At 38.1% G+C, this 23,908-nt stretch overlaps 2 protein-coding genes across 2 annotated transcripts in view; both read left to right on the top strand.

Moving 5' to 3' along the window:
- LOC134744237 (26S proteasome non-ATPase regulatory subunit 12) overlaps positions 1–23,908 on the top strand; it is a 423,568-nt gene that overhangs the window by 30,360 nt on the left and 369,300 nt on the right. The window lies entirely within an intron of this gene.
- LOC134744222 (chaoptin-like) overlaps positions 20,056–23,908 on the top strand; it is a 38,662-nt gene continuing 34,809 nt past the window's right edge. The window contains exon 1 of the mRNA XM_063677954.1: positions 20,056–20,366. The gene's annotated coding sequence lies outside the window, so the exon portion shown is untranslated. The remainder of the gene's footprint in view (positions 20,367–23,908) is intronic.

Genomic DNA, 23,908 nt, shown 5'->3' on the forward strand with positions numbered 1-23,908 from the left:
GGACGTAAAAACCGCGCGCTAATTGTTTCTCGCTTATTGCCGGCGTTGGGATTGCTGCCTAAATAGGTGGTATTTTATTATTACATTAGCTACCTATACCAACGGCATTTTCTTGTGTCTCATTAGTTTGAAATTAGTTTGTTATGTTTCTTTTTTCAGAGGGGAAGAAAAAATATATTTCAGGAAAACTAGGTCATTTTGAAAGTACCTATCATATATCATAGTTATCAGTTATCATATTATGTAAATCTGACTTTGCCTCTAATAAAACTTACGAGTATACAGATCTCCTGGTCAAAGTTATTGGCTACGTACAAGCCCCATACCGGGGGTGTAATAAAAGCGACTGCAGTGAGAGTAGTGGCAAAACAGTAATAACTTTTTGTCGATAAGCTGATTGTAAATGTTAAAATTTGCTTTTCTAAGGGCCAGTTGCACCAACCACAATTAACAGGCTGATCAACGTCAAGCAGCAGAGAACTATGAAATTTCCCATATAATAAAATTTAGCGAACGCTAAAACGGTGACAAACGGTTTGGTGCAACCCGACCTAACTCGTATAAGTTGAGTTTTCACCAATGGTCTGTGTATGAGTGTCAGAAAAAAATATCTTCAATCGCGTCACCATTGACGTTACACTACTGCGTATTTTTTCTCCAGTCATATTACAAATTACTGTATACTGCATGGATGACAATTTATTCAATACTACTACGGTGGAGATTTCATAATTTTGTCTGATATTTTGCAAGTCTTCAGAATCTCGGCTAAAACTATTTTTTGCCTTTGAGGGTTGAGATTGAAAACGTAATTGATACGGATTTTTTATATATACGTAATATTCTTTGATAAAAGAACCGTTGTGTACGTACTTATATTTTGGATTTGGATTTTATGCTTTCTTTTTAGGGTTCCGTACCTCAAAAGGAAAAAACGGAACCCTTATAGGACCACTCGTGCGTCTGTCTGTCTGTCCGTCTGTCACAGCCTATTTTCTCCGAAACTACTGGACCAATTAAGTTGAAATTTGGTATACATATGTAGGTTTGTGACCCAAAGACGAACATGTAACGTAAACAAATGAATTTTAAACATGGGGGCCACTTTTGGGGGGTAAATGTGAAAATTAAAAAATAAAGTTTTTCAAACTATATCGTATTACATATGAAATGAAAGAGCTCATTGTGAGAATCGCAAATATATTTTTTTTATAAATTTAAGATAAACAGTTTAGAAGTTATTCAAGAAAATAGGCAAAAAATTACCATTCCCCCCCTTTATCTCCGAAATTACTGGGTCTAAAATTTTGAAAAAAATACACAAAATAGATAGAGGAAAACCAATTAGAAATGTGCAGTCAAGCGTGAATCGGGCTTAATTACTTAGTTTTTGATCTGACCCCTACGGGTTTTTTTTAAGGAAATTTTACTCACGTTTCACATAAAAACTACATTGTTTAAATTGTGTAATGTACGGAATCCTTGGAACGCGAGTCCGACTCACACTTAGCCGGTTTTTGTACATGTCGTTTGCTAATGTTACCTAACATTAAAAAAGTGCGTAATAAAACTTGAATTGCAACTAGGTACTTTATTTTTAAAAGAAAAACAATAAATATTTTCGATAGTAATTTTCAACGCTACCAGGCATTGTAGTACAACTAACATGCAGGATCCCATACCGACTGGTTCATTCTGTGTTCAGTAAGCGTTGGAAGTGACAGCACAGGGGCAACATTAAAAAAAAAAAAAAAAGCATTTGAAATTCCCAATTCAAATTCATTTTAAAAAGCATTCGCAGCGCATCTTGCTCGCAACGAGACATAAGTATAAGCGAGATGCACTAGTGGTGCCAATATGAGATCAGACTGAGAACAAAGAATAAAAGTCGAATGCCGCTTTAGGTACCGCGGCGCATTTTAATATAAGTAAATGACGCGCGGCTCAGTAAAATTTGACGGCACATCTCGGCTGGATTAGCGGCATACAAAGGCATACTTCCATGACGTTTATCGATATGGGTACCTTCGTTCACCGAGAATTTGCTACTAATATGTGTACTCGTAGATGCAGTCTTATTATATGATTGTAAGGGTCATCCGCATATGTGGGCCGATCAACTATTTTCTGTATAAACCTGTCCTGTTCATTTGGAAAATATTAACTCCTACTATATATGTATATTAATTTAATATGTTATAAGATCATAATCACAAACTTACATCTATTTTCTTATGTTTGCTTTAGCTTATAATGACGAATTTATTAAGTTTTTAGGGTTCCGTACCTCAAAAGGAAAAATCGGAACCTTTATAGGATCACTCGTGCGTCTGTCTGTTTGTCTGTCTGTCCGTCTGTCACAGCCTATTTTCTCCGAAACCTACTAAACCAATTAACAGCACGCCAGGCGCGCGCTCCAGGCAAACGAGCTCAGGATACCGCGGGTCAACCAGAGGTCCCACATTAAGATCCCCACAGTCGAGCGCAGGCCTGCCATTCTGCCTTTTGTCAGGGGGGTCACGGACAGGATCAGCCACATCTTGAAGCGTGCTTCTATAAAAACATATTTCAAGCCAATGAAGAAGATGTCACAATTCCTGAGGCCTGTAAAATGCAATACCCCTCTACAGACTGCAGGAGTGTACAGGCTGGACTGTGAGTGTGGCCTATCATATGTCGGGCAGACGAAACGGAGCATTTCCACTCGGGTGAAGGAACACATAGCTGATGTCAAGCACCGTCGACCTAGGTCTGCTGTCTGTGAGCATGTCATGGATAAAGCCAATCACTCGATCAAGTTTGATAAGCCTCTGGTTCTTGCCAAGGAGAAGCGTTACATACCCAGAATGCTGCGCGAGGCCATTGAGATTAAGAAATATCCAAACTTTAATAGGGAAGATGGCTTTTCTCTACCACCAGCTTGGGATCCTGTAGTCCATCTGATAAAGGAGCAAGCAAGACATAGACTGTGAGACCTTAGTGTTGGATGATGCTGGACATTCTGATGTTTTGAAAAGATGTGTCCCGCCGAGTTTGTTGCCGGTCCCATATTGGGATACCCTCCTACAATTTAGGAGGGAATTAAATCTTCTCGGGTCCGTGGTGTAGGGTTGGAGCCGGCATAGTTTTTATCGCGTATATATATATATATCTTTACTTGAAAAATAATTATAGTGTATAACTAGCCTTATGAACCGATTTTGCATGTACAACCGGCCTTAAAGTTTGTAGTCTATGATTAAACCAATTAAGTAGAAATTTGGTACACATAGGTAAGTTTGTGACCCAAAGACGGACATGTAACGTAAACAAATGAATTTTAAACATGGGGGCCACTTTGGGTAAATGAGAAAATTAAAAAATAAAGTTTTTAAAACTATATCGTGTTACATATCAAATGAAAGAGCTCGTTATGAGAATCTCAAATATATTTTTTTTTGTAATCTTAAAATAAATAGTTTAGAAGGTTTTTAAGAAAATTACCAAAAATTACCATTCCCTCCTTTTATCTCCGAAACTAATGGGTCTAAAATTTTGAAAAAAAATATACAAAATAGTTTTTTACCTATAGATCACAGGAAAACCTATTAGAAATGTGGAGTCAAGCGTGAGTCGGACTAAATTATTTAGTTTTTGATCCGACCTCTACGGATTTTTTAAATACATCTCACTCTATACATAAAAAATCCGACTCGCACTTGGCCGGTTTTTAAGAAAAATCATGGCGACTCAGGTGACGAAATTTGTCTCCCATACAAAATATTACTGTCCCTAAGGCGCATGGACTCACTACTAATGGTGATCCTGAAAATATTTTCCTAGACGACTTTTTTTATTTTACTCTGTTATTAAAAACATTTGTCTGCTTATTTTAAATTACTAGGACCCGTGCATGTTTGCCCCCGTCAAACCGGGGTATGATATACGGGGTATAACCGGGGTATTCAAACACTTGTGTGATCATATTATGAAACTTTTTTCCCTCGTTTCATAAACCAATACTCGTAATTTAATGCCATTCATTATATAGCAGTCACATAAACTACCAGAGACAATATTATATTTAACATTTAAGTAAACGAGTCACGTGTATTTCAATTTTCCGCCATATTTAACCTATTTAAACTTCTACATAACCATCTAAATTAAGTTAGTATGACCTAAAGAAAAGTGTCCCTAGTAGTAATCCCGCTTTTAAGCAAATAAAATGTTCCCAACCGTCAATTGCTTTATTTACTAACCACTTATCTTCGTCAACGCAACCTCATTTTTTTTACTTTATTTTGCATGCAGCTAGGTCCCTATTGCAAAAGCGTAGTGTGTAAGATAGGAGCTTTAATGGATTACTGTCGCAATACTTTAGAAAAGATCGTCAGCTTACTGACCGCTTTGAATGCATAATGAGCAGCAGTTTGAATAATTAAAAATAATTATTTTAACGAAAACTGATTTAATAAGTATTTGACGCGTTCTTAGAGGGGTTTTTAAACCTAATTAAAAGAGACCGCATGATTTCGAAGGATCATAAAAGTTAAAAGCATATTTTAATTTATTTCTCTTGTTCTCGACCGTTATGAGTTAGTCATTGTGATATGTGTAACGAACAAAACTATCCTTGGCAGGGTTACTATATTAAAGTATCCGAGTCTATAGTGTAATGTTTAGTAATAAAACGTTTCTTCAGTTAACACCGAGTTTATTATTATATTCCTCTTATGTTAAGTCTACACAGGCACCACCATTGATCGTCCAGACAAGAGAGAGAGATCTAATATGGCTAATCCTATAGTTACACAGTTCATTATAATTTGACAGCGTCTGTACTTCGAAACGACGCTCGTTGTCACTGCCACTCCCATATGCATTGGGTCATTATAAACAGTCTGTAGTTGCGTTCTGTTACAAGCATACATTACTACATATAGTCTGTATCTTTAGGTAGTTAAATCAATGTAAACAATGTGTTTTTACATTTTCGGATACTTGAAACATTTATCAGTTAACCAACCAAATAGAAAACTGCCTGGGTCTGTTCCTCATCGTTCTGGCTTTAACCTATTTCATTTAATCGTGTAATGTTTTCATCTACCGTCAAATGGCTAAATATATAATCTTGTTTTAGGTTCTTTGCTAGGGCGAAGTAATAGCGTATATTACAAAACTAAATTACTATTGATTAATCATATCATTCCGATATATTCCTATAGTAGCACGTTTATATGCTCAATTTTGTTTATTTATTTTATAGAGTTAATAACGACCCATTCCTGGCGAATTTATTTTCTAGATAATTGTTTAATTTATTGAATGTTTTTTAATCTATTATATAGAATTTAACGAAACTGCTGACATACTATTGTAATTTAATAATTTTGAATGTAATTTTGATTGTCTCTGTTATTTTTCATATTCAATTATTCATAATGTAAAAAACCGACAATCACAATATAAATTCCTAAGAATCTACCATGTGTAATTTTAAGTGCAATTGTATATTGTGAGATAAATAAATCATATCATATCATATAGCAGCTTCGTTGTTACGTTGAGTAAGTAATTATATCGTAGTAAAACTTCTGTAAATTATGGCATTTCCAGTTAAATGGACTTGAAGAATTTTCTTGCCCAATAAAATACCTAATTGTGGTTTGTTTACATTCTTTTAAATACCTAAAGACACAGACTATACATTTTACCCAATTGTAAGTGATGTATTTATTTAACATTGTAAAAATAGTGTGCATGGGGATGTTTGTTACGTTCCATGCCTAAAATGTCCTTTTGCGCATGGAGCATAAGGTCCCTTTAGGTATGGAATGCCACATTTGGTTTCAATGTAGGCTCAAAACTACTGAACCAGTGATTAATGGTTATGATAGTTAATTAATTGGCAATATTTTGATTTATAGCACGGGTGGCATAAGTAACATTTTTTTAACCATTTTCAAAAAGAAAGAAGTTTGTAAGTAATCGAAAAATCTTGTTTTTTTTTTTCACTTTTTAAAGACTTCTTTGCTTAGAGATCGATTTCATTCTGCTTAGAGATCGATTTCATTCGTTTGTAATTTTTGTTAAAATTATATCCGGAATTGATACGTTGTAATTCATTGAAAATAAAGACTGGCGTAATAATGGCGATAGGTCTTCTTTCGAATGAGTAATATTAATATGTATCAAAATTGGCTCGAAATCGCGTTGGTTACGGAGCGCTGGCTTGCAGTAACGCGAACCAAATGATTAATTGAGCAAAATTTTTTTTGTGAATTCGGTCCTAAAAACAGGTTTACTCTTTTAAAGTAAAAGTAAAGTAAAATTATTTATTGTACACAAAGATTTAGGAAGAAACAAAAATTATCTGGTCTTGAAACTAAAAGACAATTATGTACATTGCAAGTTTTATTCAAACAACCGCCTCAAAAAGGAACAATTTAAAGAGTTCATGAACTTTTTATTGTCTCGGTTTGCATGCGAGTACAAAGTTAATGCAGGGACAACGTCACCAAGCGTATTTTAGTGTAAGCTGCTAATACCGAGTTATTTATTTGTGCTTCCCTTAGCTTAGCTGCGCCGGATTAAACAAAAAATAACGTCGCTACGCCGTAGGCGGTCTACGACGTAGCAGTGCTACGGCGTCGCAGTGCTACGGACATTGTGTAATAAACGTTCTAAATGAAGTTGCTGATAACGTCACTAAAACAGAAACAGACAATATATCCTCAGAATGAGTAATATAAAACTCATTATGTAAAAGCTACACATTATATTGTTACGTCATTAGACATGATTGCACAATTACTGTAAACATGTGGCGGTGTGTTGCCCGACATCGGTACCGAGGTGGTAATTGTCACTGTCACGCAAACGGCTAATTATCAGAGAAGCACGTGTGCCTTAGACAAAGACTGCCCCCCACCGACTCCGCATTATGAAGCAATTCCATCGCGGTCACATATACTTGTAGGTCACATATACATGTAATGGTTATTCGGCTTGCGGCTCCAGCAGCGGGATGACGAGCGATGTCACTGTCAATATCTTTGGTTAAATTACTGACGTATTGAAAGTTTTAATCACGACGTGCGGAAAGGGCAGTAAAGCAATTTAAGTTTAAAGCAAGCAGACGACCGGTCTGGCCTAGTGGGTCCTGCCTCCTGCCTATGAAGCCGATGGTCCTGGGTTCAAATCCCGGTAAGGGCATTTATTTGTGTGATTGAGCACATATATTTGCTCCTGAGTCATGGATGTTTCTATGTACTTAAATATTTATATATTATATATATCGTTGTCTAAGTACCCACAAAACAAGCCTTCTTGGGCTTACCGTGGGACTTAGTCAATTTGTGTAAAAATGTTCCTATAATATATAATTATTATTTGTCAAGGAAATTTACAGTGATATTTTCCCACCAATTATCTGCTGCTGCAGCCGCAATCTGAACATTCAAATACTACGCGGCAAGCTTTTTAGACTGATTTACGCATTAGAACTTACCGTGTAGGGTTCCGTACCCAAAGGGTAACAACGGGACCCTATTACTAAGACTCCGCTGTCCGCCTGTCCGTCTGTCTGTTCGACACCAGGCTGTATCACATCAACCGTGATAGCTAGACACTTGAAATTTTCACAGATGATGTATTTCTGTTGCCGCTATAACAACAAATACTAAAAAGTACGGAACCCTCGGTGCACGAGTCCGTCTCGCACTTGGCCGGTTTTTTTTGTTGTTCTATGACCCATGTTTATACATTCCCAGAACGTAATTGTTTTTCAGATTTGTACTTATGTGTACTTGTTGAAGTAGACTTTTACTTTGTGAGTTCGAATAAGTATTCGCAAATTGTAAACTAGCATGCAGTTAAAATGAGCGTCTGAGTGGCTCTCATATAAAATTAGTATATGGCGACCGCAAGTCATCTTAAAATATGTAGGTAGGTACTCCGTGAAGCAGATAAGTGATCTATGGACTTAGCAAAACCTATTAAACACTCCCGCGCGACACGAACACCGTCAGTGACGTCACAACTCTATACCAACCTGTAGATAGAGAAAAGGAATCAGATTAGTTTTCATTTCAATGATGTGTGGATGCAAGTGTTCTTTTTACCTTTGCGGCATTCAATGTGTATTAAAATTATGAGATGTTTTGTGCCTTGGTTTAAGACGTACTGTAAAATAAATAGATAGTATCGGCCTATGATAATACTTATAATTATAGCGCCTATTCGGTACCCGATATCAAAACAATGCTGTCACTTTGGAGTGACATTTATTTTATTTGCCACAAACATGATTTAAATTTATAATTTAAAGTATTTAAATTACTCCATATTCTATCATTTTACGTTCTTCTTCGTCAGTAGTTCCACTTTATTACCAATTGGCGGATTCCGAGAATAAGGCTACGCGCGCACTGCGGTGCGGCGAGTTGCGGTGCGTTTTTAAAAACGCAAAGGAAAAAAAATCGTGTGTGTGCAGTACGCGCACAGCGGTGACATCTGCACGTTTTGCCATTCTAGTCCCAACTCAAGTTAAGGACGGACGTTGAAAATTCGGAGGCGCGCTAGGCGACGACATGACCGCGCAGCAACGTGTCGCGAGAACAACTGCGTCACTGGATGGCTGCCGGCCGGTGTCCGCACGGATTTTATTCCGCAGTGCGCGGATTTATTCAATAGTCCATAGGATGCAGAAAATTCGTGCGGCACCGCACCGCAACCAATCTGCAGCAAACCACTGATTTTAATCCGCATAAAGATTATTTTCCGCAGTGCGCGCACTTCAAAGAGGTTGCAGACTTCATAGATTTTGCGGAAAAAAAACGCACGGCAGAAATCCGCAGTGCGCGCGTAGCCTAAAAGATAAAAACTAGTGGCTCTGTTCTGAGCTATTGACCTCGCGATTGCCTCGCTATTGGTAAGTTTAAAACATGTAAAAAACAAAAAAAAAACTTACTTCAAACCGAGATAAATATCATATACAAAGGAAAAAATGAGCAAGGCCTTCAGTGTCCAGAGCTAGAATCGAACCAGCGTCCTCTGGTAACGCGACAGATGCTAGACCGCTCGGCCTTATGGTATATGATAATTTCCTGAGGGCTTGTGGCGCCCCCTGGCTATCCGTAAGGTAGAACAGTATGGTTCGACCTCCTAACTAATAAACTCAGGTGGTTACGGGCTAGCGAAGTTTAAATAGTAGTGTGTCTACTTTAAATAAAACAAATTAAAATATTTTAATAGAAAATAATGTTAATTTGTTCTTAGAATAATTACTTCGTTGAGTCATTATCATAGCATACTCACAATAGTCCTAAGTGCCATAGACGCTAATGGCACTTTAGTCCTTTATGCTACTTTCCACTATTTTGAACATCAAAAAAAAAAAGTAAATACAAAAAGTTCTATGTATACTGAACCTGCTCACAAAATTTCACGAGAATCGATTGAGAATTGCGACCTGTACCTATAGAGGAGAAAATCCGGAGTATCCGGACATACAAAAGCAGATTGTCCGAGTCAAAACGGAGACCTTCGCTAATGCTGTGCTATGATGCAATACCAAATTTAGAAAGTAGAACGAGCAAATCGAAGCCAGCTTACTAGTGTAGGTACATGAGTAATATTATCTGTTATCATATCCACTATTCCACGCCGACGTATTGCACTTTAATAGTACCTACCTCTGTGCCAGTTTTGGCAAAATATTTCTTTAAACAGAAACGTCATTTTTAGGGTTCCGTACCCAAAGGGTAAAAACGGGACCCTATTACTAAGACTTTACTATATAATTTAACAATTTAGTGCTGGATTTGTTTATAAAAATACAAAAATCACAATTTATAAACGTGAACATAATATACATATACATACAAATACAACAAATATATACACATATTATTCCTTTCTTTTTCGTAAAATAAAGTGTTTAGTTACTTGCTTACTTACACATTTACATACATACATATATAATCATATAAAAAATGCAAGTTAGGCAGCGATAGGTAATGTAATTTCAACAGATTTTTAAAAATGGGAAGGGATTTAGCACATCTGATATCTAACGGCAAAGCATTCCACAGCCGAACAGCTCGAAAAGTGAAAGAGTTAATGTAAAATTTTGATGAAGAAGATGGCGGAGCGAGGAGGATATATGGTGTGGTACCTACTTGTATAGTATTGTGTACGTTTTTTTACATTTACATATAATTTACTATACTTCCCTCAACTTTCTTTAGCCAGACTATAAAGAGTATCCAATAAACAAAATGTGTACCTACTACATTTATGGTTTACAACTAAAAGCAGGACCGTTTGTGTGACGAGGTGATCGCGACACTATGGCCGTCCCACCTGACACGATACCAGCTAATTGTGTTCATTCAGGCGCTGCCTGTGGCACCTCAGTGCCGCAATATATTGTATTTATCCCCGAGGAAAAAAGTGACCCGAGAAAATGTTGTTTTCCTTAATGTGTAAAGCCCGTGAAACCTTTGCCTGTTCCTTCACGTCCGATGACTTTATTGTATTTATGTCAGAGCCTAATCCTTATATTCTTAGCATATATAATATGCAGATATAGGTACGAAGATAGATGTATATGTATACACATCATATAAGATTTCAGTTTAAAGCTCTTAGGTGAGTTTGTAATTGAAGCTTAAATATTTCACTACGTTTAGCCGGGGATTAGCGTTGACTGAGCAGGATTTGAAATGTGCCGCCCGTATTTTAGTTAATTTTAGCGAGTGGCACTTTATTTGACATGGGCCGGAGTATAGTATGGTTTAGCTACAGAAATGTAGTGCACTCCGAGACGAGCTCGACTTATAAATTATTCAAGTAGCGACACACTTCAAATAGCGCAGTAGCCGCGCATTATTTTGAGAACAACGCGACGCCTGTGTCGCGTCGCGATCGTAGCGCTTGGCTTCGTTCCGTAGTCCTTTCAATTGCTCGTGCTCTTCTATTCGAACCCTGAGTTCTCTATTCTATCCTAACATGTTCAACACATTTTGTATTCGTGATGTTTGAGTCACGTTACCTAAAGAGGTTTATTATCTCACACCTTAGGTACTTATTTGGAACTACTTTAGAGTGCATATGGTGGTAGTGAAATTACGGCTTCCATTGTCTTTAAGCTCCGTCATTGATTCGCTATTAAGTATTAGTATGTGCAATATACAGCTATTGCAAAATCTCTAAGCTTTAAATATTCTTTAAGAATATTCCATAAATAAATGTTTCCTATAATTTGCCGGCTACCACAGTATCTATACAAGCTGCACCCGCTTTAACAAAGTCCAGCATTTGTTTAGAAGCTGTAGGGTTATTATTTTTAATATTTCTAAATCAATTTCATAGTTAATGGAGCTGCGCGCCGCCACCGTCGCGAGCGTTGTCATAATAATGACACAAAGGCTTTATTTTAAGAACCGCTATTATCTTTCCGCAGCGGCTTTTACACCGCCGGCTAAATTAAAGCATCTTACTACCAGGAATGAACTTTGCTCTGGCTTCATAACCACCAACACAATATACGCACAAATAGGTATGTGGGTATATAAATTATTTTGAATCGCACTATGATAAAGTACCTAATAAGGAGCTTTTAGAATTAATTAATTATTTTATTTAAAAGAGCAATAAACTGAACATAATTTATAACAATATAGACAAACCCGATGCATTTTGTGTAATATGCAGGTTAATATTCAAATGACCTCCTTAATCTGGTACTTTGTCACGCGATGTGTTATTACAAATAAGTAAACCTTTTATGTATACGCCTTATAAAACAAAGTGCTCCGCCGCGGGGTTCTGTCTGTATGTAGGTATGTATTACGCAATAAACTCAAAAACTACTGAACGGTGACATGATGCGGTTTTCACCTATCAATAGTGATTCTTGAGGAAGGTTTAGGTGTATAATTTGTTAAGATTTTGTGAAAGCCGTGCGAAGCCGGGGCGGGTCGCTGGTCAATAAATAAAAAAATATTATAGGACATTCTTACACAGATTGACCACGGTAAGCCCAAGGAGGCTTGTGTTGTGGGTACTCTGACAACGATATATATAAAATATAAATACATAGAAAACACCCATGACTCAGGAACAAATATCTGTGCTCATCACACAAATAAATGCCCTTACCGGTATTCGAACCCAGGACCATCAGCTTCACAGGCAGGGTCACTACCCACTAAGCCAGACCGGTCATCTAATAAATAAAAGCTAACATTTCGTTTTCTTTATTTCTTGTCAGTAGTTTGACAAGCGGTTGGCAGACAGGGAATACAATACGCAGTAAGTATGTGTGCGCTAGCAATAAAGTCACATGTTACGCAAGGTAGTAATTAAACCTGTACAAGGCGAGGCGTAAACTAGGAGCACCTTCGAATAAAGTGCACATAATTGTCAAGGTGGAGTAGTGAGCACAATTATTTCGCAATTATTTACCGGCGAGACATAGGGGAATGAAGGGGACTTGAGCCGGAGCCAAGAGCGCTCGGAGCCGGTCGGCGGAGGCCGTGTTGAGAATCATAAGAATTCATAAGCCTTTATACACCCGCCGCGAGACAGCCACGTATAAGCACTTTGAAGTGACACAGTTCGTCTCAGGTATAGAATATCTAAAATTCAAGGAAGGCTGTGCATGGTTCGGGCGCTCGCGCAACTACACAGCGAATACCGGCTACGGCTTAATTGACATACTAAATTAAGTATTTTAAAGATATTTCGCACCGCCGTCGTCATACAATAAAATAAATCTCAACAACGAAAATTTTATCAACACACTAGCTTCTCTATGGTATCTCTACTAAATTGGTAAACATTACTGGTGACATAAAGTCATACCCAATCTGGTATAAAAATATAATATAAATATTGAAGATTGGTTGAATACAAAACAATATGTTACAATTGGATTTAGTATGACCGAGTACGGAAGACTGATGAACCGAGAATTACCCTTTTTTGGAAGTTGGTTGACAATAATAGTAAATTAAAAGTAATTATGTTATTACTACTACTGTATTTAGCGAGAAAAAGGGGCGAAAGAGAAAGTGAAATTTGAGCTAGATTGTAATGAAATTATGAAGTTATGCAGACTAAAGTGTATAATAAGTGTAAGCGAAGTTACCTCAGGTCCGGGAACTGTGGGAACCGAATCGTTGGTCACCGTTGAAGACCGCAGGCGTTGATTCTGGCTTTCTGTCGCAAGATACAGTAAGCGTAAAATCGTTACCTGCTGCAGTCGCACAACTTAGACATCAGATTTCCACTCCACGGATGAGTTCCGCACATGACACCGATGACACCGGGATTTACCGACATAACACTGATTTTAATAATGTATTAACTAAAGGTGTGCTTTGAATAAAATGCGAGAATAGACGAGAGTAATAAAAAAAATATACATAGCCAAAGCATATCAATAAATAAAGGAAGTTACCAATTTAGGCATAGTGAAGGCATACTTCATTTCTATTATTCAAATGCTAACGAGTGAAAAAAGTAATTTCTAAGTGTAAAGTTTTTACGTAAATCCGCAGAGTGAGTGAATGTACTTAATCTGAAGTAGTCTTTGGCACCCCGCTCGTATAAACTAAGGCTGATTCAGTTGCATAACACAAGAACGTCTAGACGCATTCAGTACGCACCCTGAGCTGCTTGCATTTACGTCTTGCGTGCATACTTGCATATACTGCTGTGTGTGAATGATGCACGCATAATTATGTTACATGTTACGGTAGCTTTATGGTATCATCTCTTTTACTTGTGAAAAAGATATGTCATATTATGTAGTATCTGTTTGGTTATCTATTTCTATGAAACTGAATTCATGCTTATGTACTGTGCTACAAAAAATTGTAGAAATTAAATAAAATGGAACGAAAAGTTAATCATAGTGGCAACACCAGTTGTCTTGTCAAAATAATCCAATCCTAAACACTTCTGTGTTTAATGAGATGTCTTTCGAAAAAATGAATATTAGTAAATTTAATCGTAGTTCAACTCAGAAGATGCAAAAAACGTTGGCCAACGTTGATCAAATTGTACGGTAGTGATTTGTTTTAAAGATGTTTATGAATAACCTGCTAAAATGTCTGGTAAGTATACCATAATTCATAAGTTTTATAACTTAATTGAGTTCCAAACCAAGGCATTGTGTTACAAATATTGATTTAATTCTCCTAATTTCATTAAACTTTACAAGCCTCAATTAGTTAGATTATGTTTTATCCCTTTCTTTCAAATACATAAGTCAAAATTACAGATCAAGGCAAGTGATAATTAGCTAATTGAGGCTTGTAGCGCGTGTATGAATAAGTTAATTAGAATTTCGGTCTAATTTATGTACATATTGTGAAGTTTTGAGGTTGCTTGAAAATATCCGTTCCGGTATATAATTATGTCAACGGCAAACATTATCTCTCAAACAGAAAACGTACACGACGCACTTATGCGGCAGAATGAGATTTATGTATAGATGTTTCTATTATGTATTGCCTTTGGAACTCAGTGGCGCCCTCAATAAATTTCTTAAATTTCTTTTCGGACTGTACGTCTTAGTTGTAATTGGTTCAAAAATAGGGAATATTAAAAACTTTGCGCAGGGGGCGCCACTAGCACAATCTTGAGGGCCTACCCCGAAACAAGAAAATCTAGTTATTCCGCTCTATCACTGTTGGCGACAAACCCGCCACCGCATCAAATTAACTCCCCAAGCAACAGCGATGACGTCCACCTTCACGTCACCGGACCGGTTAGCCGGCGACGGGCCCGGGGGCCGGTCCGCGGGGGGACGTCAGATTCGAAACAACGGCTCGCGCAACGACACATGTCGCGTCGCGTTAAAAATTAATCTTGTAACTTGCAAATAAATTTAGTGTTTACAGTCCACTAGTATCATTTCACTCAGCAGTCTAGATCTCCAAGGTTCAACGTACGAATTAGGCACTAGACGCAACACATGGTCCTTCGAGCCGGATTAAAGGCCGCCGATTAAAGCTACAACTATTCCTCGTCTTGAGCTTTGCGGGGCCTTATTAGGCGCAAGGTTGTGCACAAAGGTTCTTGAGTCACTTACCCGGAAACCAGACCATTGCGTATTTTGGTGTGACTCGATGATAGTCATGGGTTGGCTATCATCATCTCCTTGTTCATTACGGCCTTTTGTCAAAAACCGGATATCAGAGATCCAGGAAAGCTCCAAAGCCGCTTCTTGGCGCTACGTACCTGCAAAGGAGAATCCTGCAGATCTGGTATCTCGAGGTTTAGGTGCCGACCTCATAATGAACTCTTCCTTGTGGTGGTCGGGACCATCATTCTTGAAGCAGAACATGGCCTATTGGCCGTCTGCCCCAAGGTCTGGTAACCAGTCTCCACTGCCAGAGATGTTACCGGCTAAAGCATTTGTCGCATGTCCCCCCCCTGATAACTCTTGCAACCCAATAGAACATTTAATTAAAAACAAATCATCATATTCAAAATTGCAACGGATAATAGCGTATACACTTAGATTCATCCACAATTGTAAAAAAGAAAATACTAAGACAACCGGTGGTCTTACGTTAGTTGAGCTAGAATCGGTTTCAGTTCTACTTCTTCGCAGGTCCCAACAAGACTCTTTTCCTGACGAGTACGAACTTCTTAAAACAGGCAAACCATTGCCAAAGAAAAGCCGGCTTAGTTCGCTATCGCCATTTTTTGATTCAGGGCTTATTAGAGTCGGGGGTCGACTTGTCAACTCATTCTATGACTATGGCATAAAGCATCCTATAGTCATTTGTAGTAAGCATCATCTTGCAAGGCTGCTTTTTAAAATGTTCTACTTACGTCTACTTCACGCGCCTCCTCAATTACTTCTAGCGACTATAAAACTTAACTACTGGCCGCTCGGAGGAAGAAACTTGGCAAAACAGGTTGTCCATACTTGTCTCAAATGTGTTCGGTTGAAGGGTGAAACAGTGCAACCAATAATGGGTAACTTGCCGAAGGAAAGGTTGCACCTTGAATATCCGTTCCTTGAAACAGGCACCGATTATGCCGGTCCAATTCTTATAGCTGACCGCAAAGGTAGGGGGTGTAGGCTCGTAAAGGCCTACATTTGCATATTTGTGTGTTTAGCATTCAAGGCACTTCATTTGGAGCTTGTTTCGGATTTAACCAAGGAGGCTTTTATGGCAGCTCTTAACCGATTTATTGGTCGTCGTGGCAAGCCAAAGGTAATCTTCTCAGATAATGGCACGACCTTTGTTGGTACCTTCAATGAGCTCTCAAACCTATTAAAACAAGACTTTGCGGCAGATATGGCCGACGCGCAAATCAATTTCTCTTTCATCCCAGCATACACACCTCACTTCGGAGGAATCTGGGAGTCTGCGGTGAAGTCGGTAAAGTACCACCTGCGACGAACCCTAGGTCTTACACACCTCACCTATGAGTTATTGGCGACGTGTTTAGTAAAGATCGAAGCGATTTTAAACTCACGTCCTCTTACGCCACTTTCTAATAATCCATCTGATCTATCTTTTTTGAGTCCATCTCACTTCTTGATTGGAAGGCCTCTCACGTCTTTGCCTTACCCTCAGCTTACTGACCGAAAGATTACCTCACTACAAAGGTACCAGCGCATCGAGTTCCTGAAACAGCACTTCTGGAACAGGTTCTCCACTGAGTACATTTCTGGTCTACAACAGAGAACCAAATGGCAGAGCTCAAGGGGCAAACTCGACGTCGGAACCATGGTAGTAATCAAGGACAAGAATCTACCGCCGCTTATGTGGCTGCTCGGCCGCATCGTCCAAGTGCTGCTTGGCAGAGATGGCATCGCAAGAGTAGCCGACATAAAGACGAAAAAGGGAGTCATTCGTCGGGCCTTCAACACAATTTGTCCTCTACCCATCCAAGATCTTGAAGACCCAAGGTCTTCAACGCCGGGAGTATATGTTGGCGACAAACCCGCCACCGCATCAAATTAACTCCCCAAGCAACAGCGATGACGTCCACCTTCACGTCACCGGACCGGTTAGCCGGCGACGGGCCCGGGGGCCGGTCCGCGGGGGGACGTCAGATTCGAAACAACGGCTCGCGCAACGACACATGTCGCGTCGCGTTAAAAATTAATCTTGTAACTTGCAAATAAATTTAGTGTTTACAGTCCACTAGTATCATTTCACTCAGCAGTCTAGATCTCCAAGGTTCAACGTACGAATTAGGCACTAGACGCAACAATCACTCTTGCACATTCGAGCAATAAACACGCAGATAACGAAATTTCGATTTTCGCGTTTCCCGGTACGCCTTCTGTAAACAAACCGCCTTGATGCATCAATGTGAAAACTTGTCAAAAAACTGTTTAAGGCATATAATGTATCAGGTAATAACCCTTTTTCTCTTATTTTAACCCTAAATTAATATTTACTTTTAGTTCAACAAGCAATCTGCTGAAATTACATTATTGCCTACGCTCATTCTCTTGAGAAAATCGAAAAAATAAGTCTGTTAGACTATTAAAAATACAGACTAGCGGGCCAATTCGAACAATGATCTAGATATGAAACAGAAACGATAACGAGATACATATTAAATCACAATTAAAATCGGGTCTATTGCGAATTTATTTTGTTACATTTATTTACCGACGTTTCGACACAGGTTTCGTAACCGACCGACCGAACCGAGGTGTCGAAACGTCGATAAATAAAGCATAGAATAAGTAATAGTATTACCATACAGATCTGCCACGCACCGCCCCGCCCCGACTCGAATTACCTCGCCCCGCGACACCAGATTGCTGGCTTTTCGCCGGCCGCTCAGTTCAGTTAGCGACGCGGTCACGCGATGACGGAACGTTCAAAATGCCGATGTATTGTGCGATGTATGGGTGCCTATCAAATTGGAGAAATAAAGAAGTTTTTTTATGTACTTAATAATACTTATAACTACGTGAAGTGTACCTAACATGTACCTATATAATACTGATAATACATCAAATAATGCGTTTTCTACAATCACATTCATTTAAACTAAAATTTGTCGAAAACCCAAATGTACGTCAATATAATAAAGTGTAAAAGGTGTGATAATATTTATTTATTTACTAATATTTATTTATTTATTTATTTTATTTAGGTACCTACCTAGTACCTACCTACCGATTTCAACCACCTGTTCGTTGAACTTGTGAACGTTAGCTAACATTCAACTACCTATAGGTAGGTAGGTCCATCTGCGGACTGCCCCGCGCCCCCCGACCCGCCCCATCAGCGCGTGCGCAACGAGCGACGAGGCGGGCGGCGCGGGCAGTGCACGACGTACAACCGCCGCGGACACTCGTGCCTGAGGATGGATTCCCAAAGAATCCGAAACATGTCGCCAAAAGCGACTAAAAATAATAATGAGTAAAAACCGTACTGATAAATATTTTGAAATATGTCTCACGATAGTTTAAGTGCGATTACCTATAGGTAGATACAGTCGTAGTCGGTTCCCTAACATAAGTATCCACTTTTCTATACAATTAGTATGGCAACTTGGTTACTTAAGTGGGGGCACCGACCGTACATAGATATTATTGCTTCGTAAATATTTTGTTTCTTGGTACACTTTTATCATATCTGAAAAAATATAATATCTATACAATATAACCGTTTAAATTAATAAAAACAATAATGCAAATACCTATTTAATTTAATAATAATTCCGTTTTCAAAGTAGGTACAGTTGAGTGTAAGATTATAAACCGACCAAGGACCAATTGCTTGGTGAACGGTAGATTGCTCATACAATTTCGTTTGTATACAATGTATTTTTTATGTGAAACGTAAGTGAAATGTCTTTAAAAAACCCGTAGGGGTCGGACTAAGTATTTAAGCCCGACTCACGCTTGACTGCAATTTCTAATAGGTTTTTCTATAATCTACATGTAAAGATCTATTTTGTATATTTTTTTCAAAATTTTAGACCCAGTAGTTTCGGAGATAAAGGGGGGAATGGGCATTTTTTGCCTATTTTCTTGAATAACTTCTAAATTGTTTATCCTAAAATTATAAAAAAAAAATTTGAGATTCCCACAATGAGCTCTTTCATTTGATATATAACACGATATAGTTTGAAAAACTTTATTTTTGAATACTCTCATTTACCCCCCAAAAGTGGCCCCCATGTTTAAAATTCATTTTTTTACGTTACATGTCCGTCTTTGGGTCACAAACTTCAACGTATACCAAATTTCAACTTAATTGGTCCAGTAGTTTCGGAGAAAATAGGCTGTGACAGACGGACAGCCAGACAGACAGACAGACGCACGAGTGATCCTATAAGGGTTCCGTTTTTTCCTTTTGAGGTACGGAACCCTAAAAATGGCAAAAAATACGCATCCGGCAGGACTAAAGAAAGCGTATTTTTTCCATTTTCCTTTAATATAAAATTTGTAGTAGGATCGATCGCAGACGTATCTGCTTGATAAAAAATTGATTTAACTTGATAGCTACGTAACAATGTAGATTGTCCTCTTATGTGGAAAATAAGTCAGAGAACCAAATCACTTTTATTCACCTATATTTATTATTTAAACTTAAACTTGCTTTGGTAAACTACTTTCCATTATGTTCTTTGAATAAATTATATTGTATTCGGTTACCGCGATAGTTATACTCATGAAATAAAACTATGAAAAACGGATTACATCGCGTATATTGAATTTATAATACATCCCGACGTTTCGAACCCTACAGCGTTCGTGGTCAACGGGTGACAAATTCAATATACGCGATATAATCCGTTTTCAGTTTTATTTGAATAAATTAGTTTAAAAAAAATAGCAATATTTGCCTTGGCCTACCTTGTTGCCTGAATTAAAAAAAATATCAGAGAACCTCCTCCATTTTGAAGCCTATTAAAACAAACTTTTGATAAAACTATATTTTCACTTGCAATACAATTAGTAGCCAAATAATCTGTTAACCGTTTAAAACAATTTGCAGTTGTTACCATTAAGGCTACGTCGTATAGTGTGGTATATGAGTACGTAAAATTAGGTATTAGAAAAAAAAGCGGCGCGACAAGCAGGCCTGGGTACCTGAAAGGTGAAGCTGAAAGCCCGCGCGGTCGGGCCGCCCACCGAGCGGCCTTCGGGCCTTCGCCAGTTTCACCGTAGCTGCCGAGGCGACCCGTCGCGCGCCGACATCTTGCCGCATGTTCGTTCATCCGTACAGTGCGCAACTTTAACATGGTCAACAACTCGCCGAAATTATACGACAAAAGTGACTAATGAGTTCTACGGAACGCCGAACAAAACGCTTAGACTTCGGATCTGAAAATTGCAATGGTGTTAGTGAAATGTGATTAATTGCTAACTATTCGTAAGTTTTCATTTATTACTAATTTTTCTCTAGAAATTACATAGATCTTAACTAGTCTTTGCAGGACATTATTTATACTATTATAGTTTAAGGTGGGGATGGCCGCGTTTTGATCTTTAGTCATTTTAATGAAATGTTTAAAAATGCAAGGTTGGTGATCCGGACCCTGAATGGATAATTGCTTTTCTGAAACCTGTGTGCTCACAGTTTAAAATACAATTTAGATAAAGTTTCATTATATTCTTTCAAATTTATGAGCTGAATACTGATGTATGATAATTTTCTTATTCATTGACAAAGTTACGTTGTTACCGTATGGAGATAAATTTATGCCATACCTTTTTAAATATGGCAAAGGAGTCGGATAAAAAGTTTACTGATGTATTTTGTGTGTATAAAAAACAAATGTTTTATGAAATTACTGTAAAAATTGCAAAAGTAAATTTTGTTAACATAAAAGGTCACAAGAAATTTAAATAATATTTTCCTCATTTATGTTTAAAACAACATCAGTGTGAATAAATTGCTTTTTTGTAAATATGCTTATATTTACAAAAAAGCAATTTATTCAATAGGTACAGTCGTTTTTTTTTATATGAGATTTCTGTACTTACTAAGGATTTAAGGTAGGCAGTTAGAGTTGACTCATCATAAAATTCTTAGAAATATAAATAGATTCATTACATTACTTACCTACCTTTTGATAAAAGGATTGAAATTTCCGAGTAGGTAGGTACCTTATTCTCACAGGAGTTTAGCACGTGTAAATCCGGCGTTTCTAAGTAGTTAAGTAGCTCTATTTTATGAGAAGGTGCGAAGTCGGGAGGCCCTTAAGAGTCAATACTCGCAGCGGTTTTACGTAGGGTTGACAGTCATGCGTTGCTTGCAAAAAAATGAACGGGAGTGTTTCGCTAAAGAAACCGGCATCGACACGTATATGAACATGACATGATCAATTTATAGGAGTAGGGCTTCTTTTGAGTTTACGTACACTAAGTATTAAATACCTCTAAATATTAAATTACTTCCATTATCACGACACCTGAGGCGCACGCACTAATGCAAATCAATTCAAATTACCAACATTTTATCCAATATATATTTTAGTCCGTCATATAAATTGGCATTTACTGACTGACTGACATATAGATTAATTAATTAATTTACTTCCGATGTCATAGAAGTTCCGGGCCAAAAAGTTCAATCTAAGTGACCATATAGGGGAGAGTTGATTATATTGTATCAGTTTTTACTTAAACATACACGTTTAAGTAAAAACTGGTACTCCGATATGATACTGACCTGTCAGTGTTAAAAGTCACGTTTTTGGATGAAGAACTGTCACTTATGACACTGACAGATAAGTATCATATCGGATTGAAATCTAATAACTAAAACTAGACTTGGCCTAGTAGACATTTTCTTTATGAAAATAGTTACAAACGCCTTCTTGGCTACATTAAATATGAAGAAGATCATTCAGATCATGAGAGGAAATTAACATAGTCAAATGCATTTTTCGGTACGATTTAGCCGACGTTTTGGTAAAATCATACCATCTATAATTATTTAAAATATATTCATGTAGCATTCTGAAAGTTTACTGCTTATTTTACAGATTAACCCTTAAACGGGCCTGACGCATTTTTACTTTTGATTACTGATTCGGGTAGATAATAGCGTTAAAAGAAAAGTACATTTTTATATACCACGTCGGTGGCAATCAAGCATACGGCCCGCCTGATGCTAAGCAGTTACCGTAGCCTATGGACGTCTGCAACACCAGAGATATTACATGCGCGTTGCCGACCCTTTAAAAACCTGTACACTCCTTTTTTGAAGAACCCCATACTGTAGCCCCTCGGGAAAACCTCGGCAGGGAGCTTCCACAGCCGAAGCGTCCGCGGGAGGAAATTCCTCTTAAACCGCACAGTACGCGACCACTTAGGTTCTAGGGTGTGGGGATGAACACCACCGACGGCGAGCGGTGCGGTGATAGAAAGCGGCCGTTGGCATCATGTCAAACAATTCTTCAGAGCACAACCCATTGTAGGTACAAGCGGTAGAACACACACAAGGAGGCGAAGTCTCTCCTATAAGACTTAAAGGTTCAATACCGCTTGTGAGTTTGGGATCGTCGACGATTCGTACAGCGCGCCTTTGGACTGAGTCGAAGGGTCCAAGCTGGCATCCAGGTGCATCTGCCCAAAGGTGACAGCAGTACTCCATATGGGGCCTGACTTGCGATTTAGCATTTATTAATATTGCATTCATATTTGATTTTTTTCCTTATTATCATTAATTCAATAAAAAAAAACCCGGTGGTTTTTATATGCCCACTGCCCGTTATCAATGGTGCTAATACGTGGTAAGTACATATATGGCCACTGCCTTGTTAGCCATACAGAGTAGTTTTAAGTTTTATTAGTAATAAGAGCCCTCACTTAATGACTATAATAATTTACAATTACCTTCCAAAAGGAATAACTAAAGAGCAAACATACACAAAATTCGTTAACAAGCTGAAAACCTACCTAATAGACCACACTTTTTATTCACTGCAAGAGTTTTGCAATGCAAATAAGTATTATTCTAAACTTATAATAGTACATTATGACACAAGTGTGCTAAGTTGGTCATTACACACGAGGCGATATTGTGCGCGCGAGCTGTAAGCGAGCGCGCAATAAGAAAGCCGATGTGTGTAATGACCAATGCACACGCGTTTCATACGACGTTTTTCAACACACTTGCGAGAAGAAAAAGAAACTTTCATATTAATCAAATTTTAATAGTTAAAACAGTTAGTATTGTGCGTTACATCTGTCATACTCGTACTGCCGGCCGGCCCTCGCTCGCCCCGGCCGCGAGCGGCGCGGCGGGCGGGCCGGCCGGGCCGCGCACTGCGCAGGCGGTCGGGCGCGCCCGTGCCCGCCAGTCCGACCAGTTAAAGAAGGCTCCCTTTCCATGCATATTATTACCAATCAGTTAGCTTCTTAACTCAGTCGGATAATATAATGAAAAAGCACGAGTGGAATAATACACTGAAAGAGCACGCGTGTTTAAAATCTAGGATTATGAGCCAAAAATCGGTGGAATAAAAACGTCGTTTTGAGCAAGTGTGTTGAAAAATAATATTAAAACACTAATACTGTACGTGTTTAAGTATTATCAAAGATAGATATAACTCCGTAATAGATGTATACAGTCTAAGGAAAAAACGTGCCTCGAAAATCACAAAAATTTCATTCTCAATCAGATGGCGCCACTAGTTTTGGCCTACTCTCGTATAGAGGGCGTTGACGGTTTCGTTTGTTATTTATAATTTAAACGCATATCAGTGAAAGAACATGGGTCGAAATCATATAAAAATAATTAATGCAAATAAAAACTCATTTATCCATATTTAAATACATTTTAACGTATTTTTATAAATCTTAATTTTTAGTTTTAAAGTATGTCGATAGATGGCAGTGAATTTACAGTGGTTACAAAATTTACTATGACAGAATCGCTCTATCTTATTATATCCTCTTCGGTAT

This window comes from Cydia strobilella, chromosome 9, assembly GCF_947568885.1.
Source record: "Cydia strobilella chromosome 9, ilCydStro3.1, whole genome shotgun sequence".
Classification (NCBI taxonomy): Eukaryota; Metazoa; Arthropoda; class Insecta; order Lepidoptera; family Tortricidae; genus Cydia; species Cydia strobilella.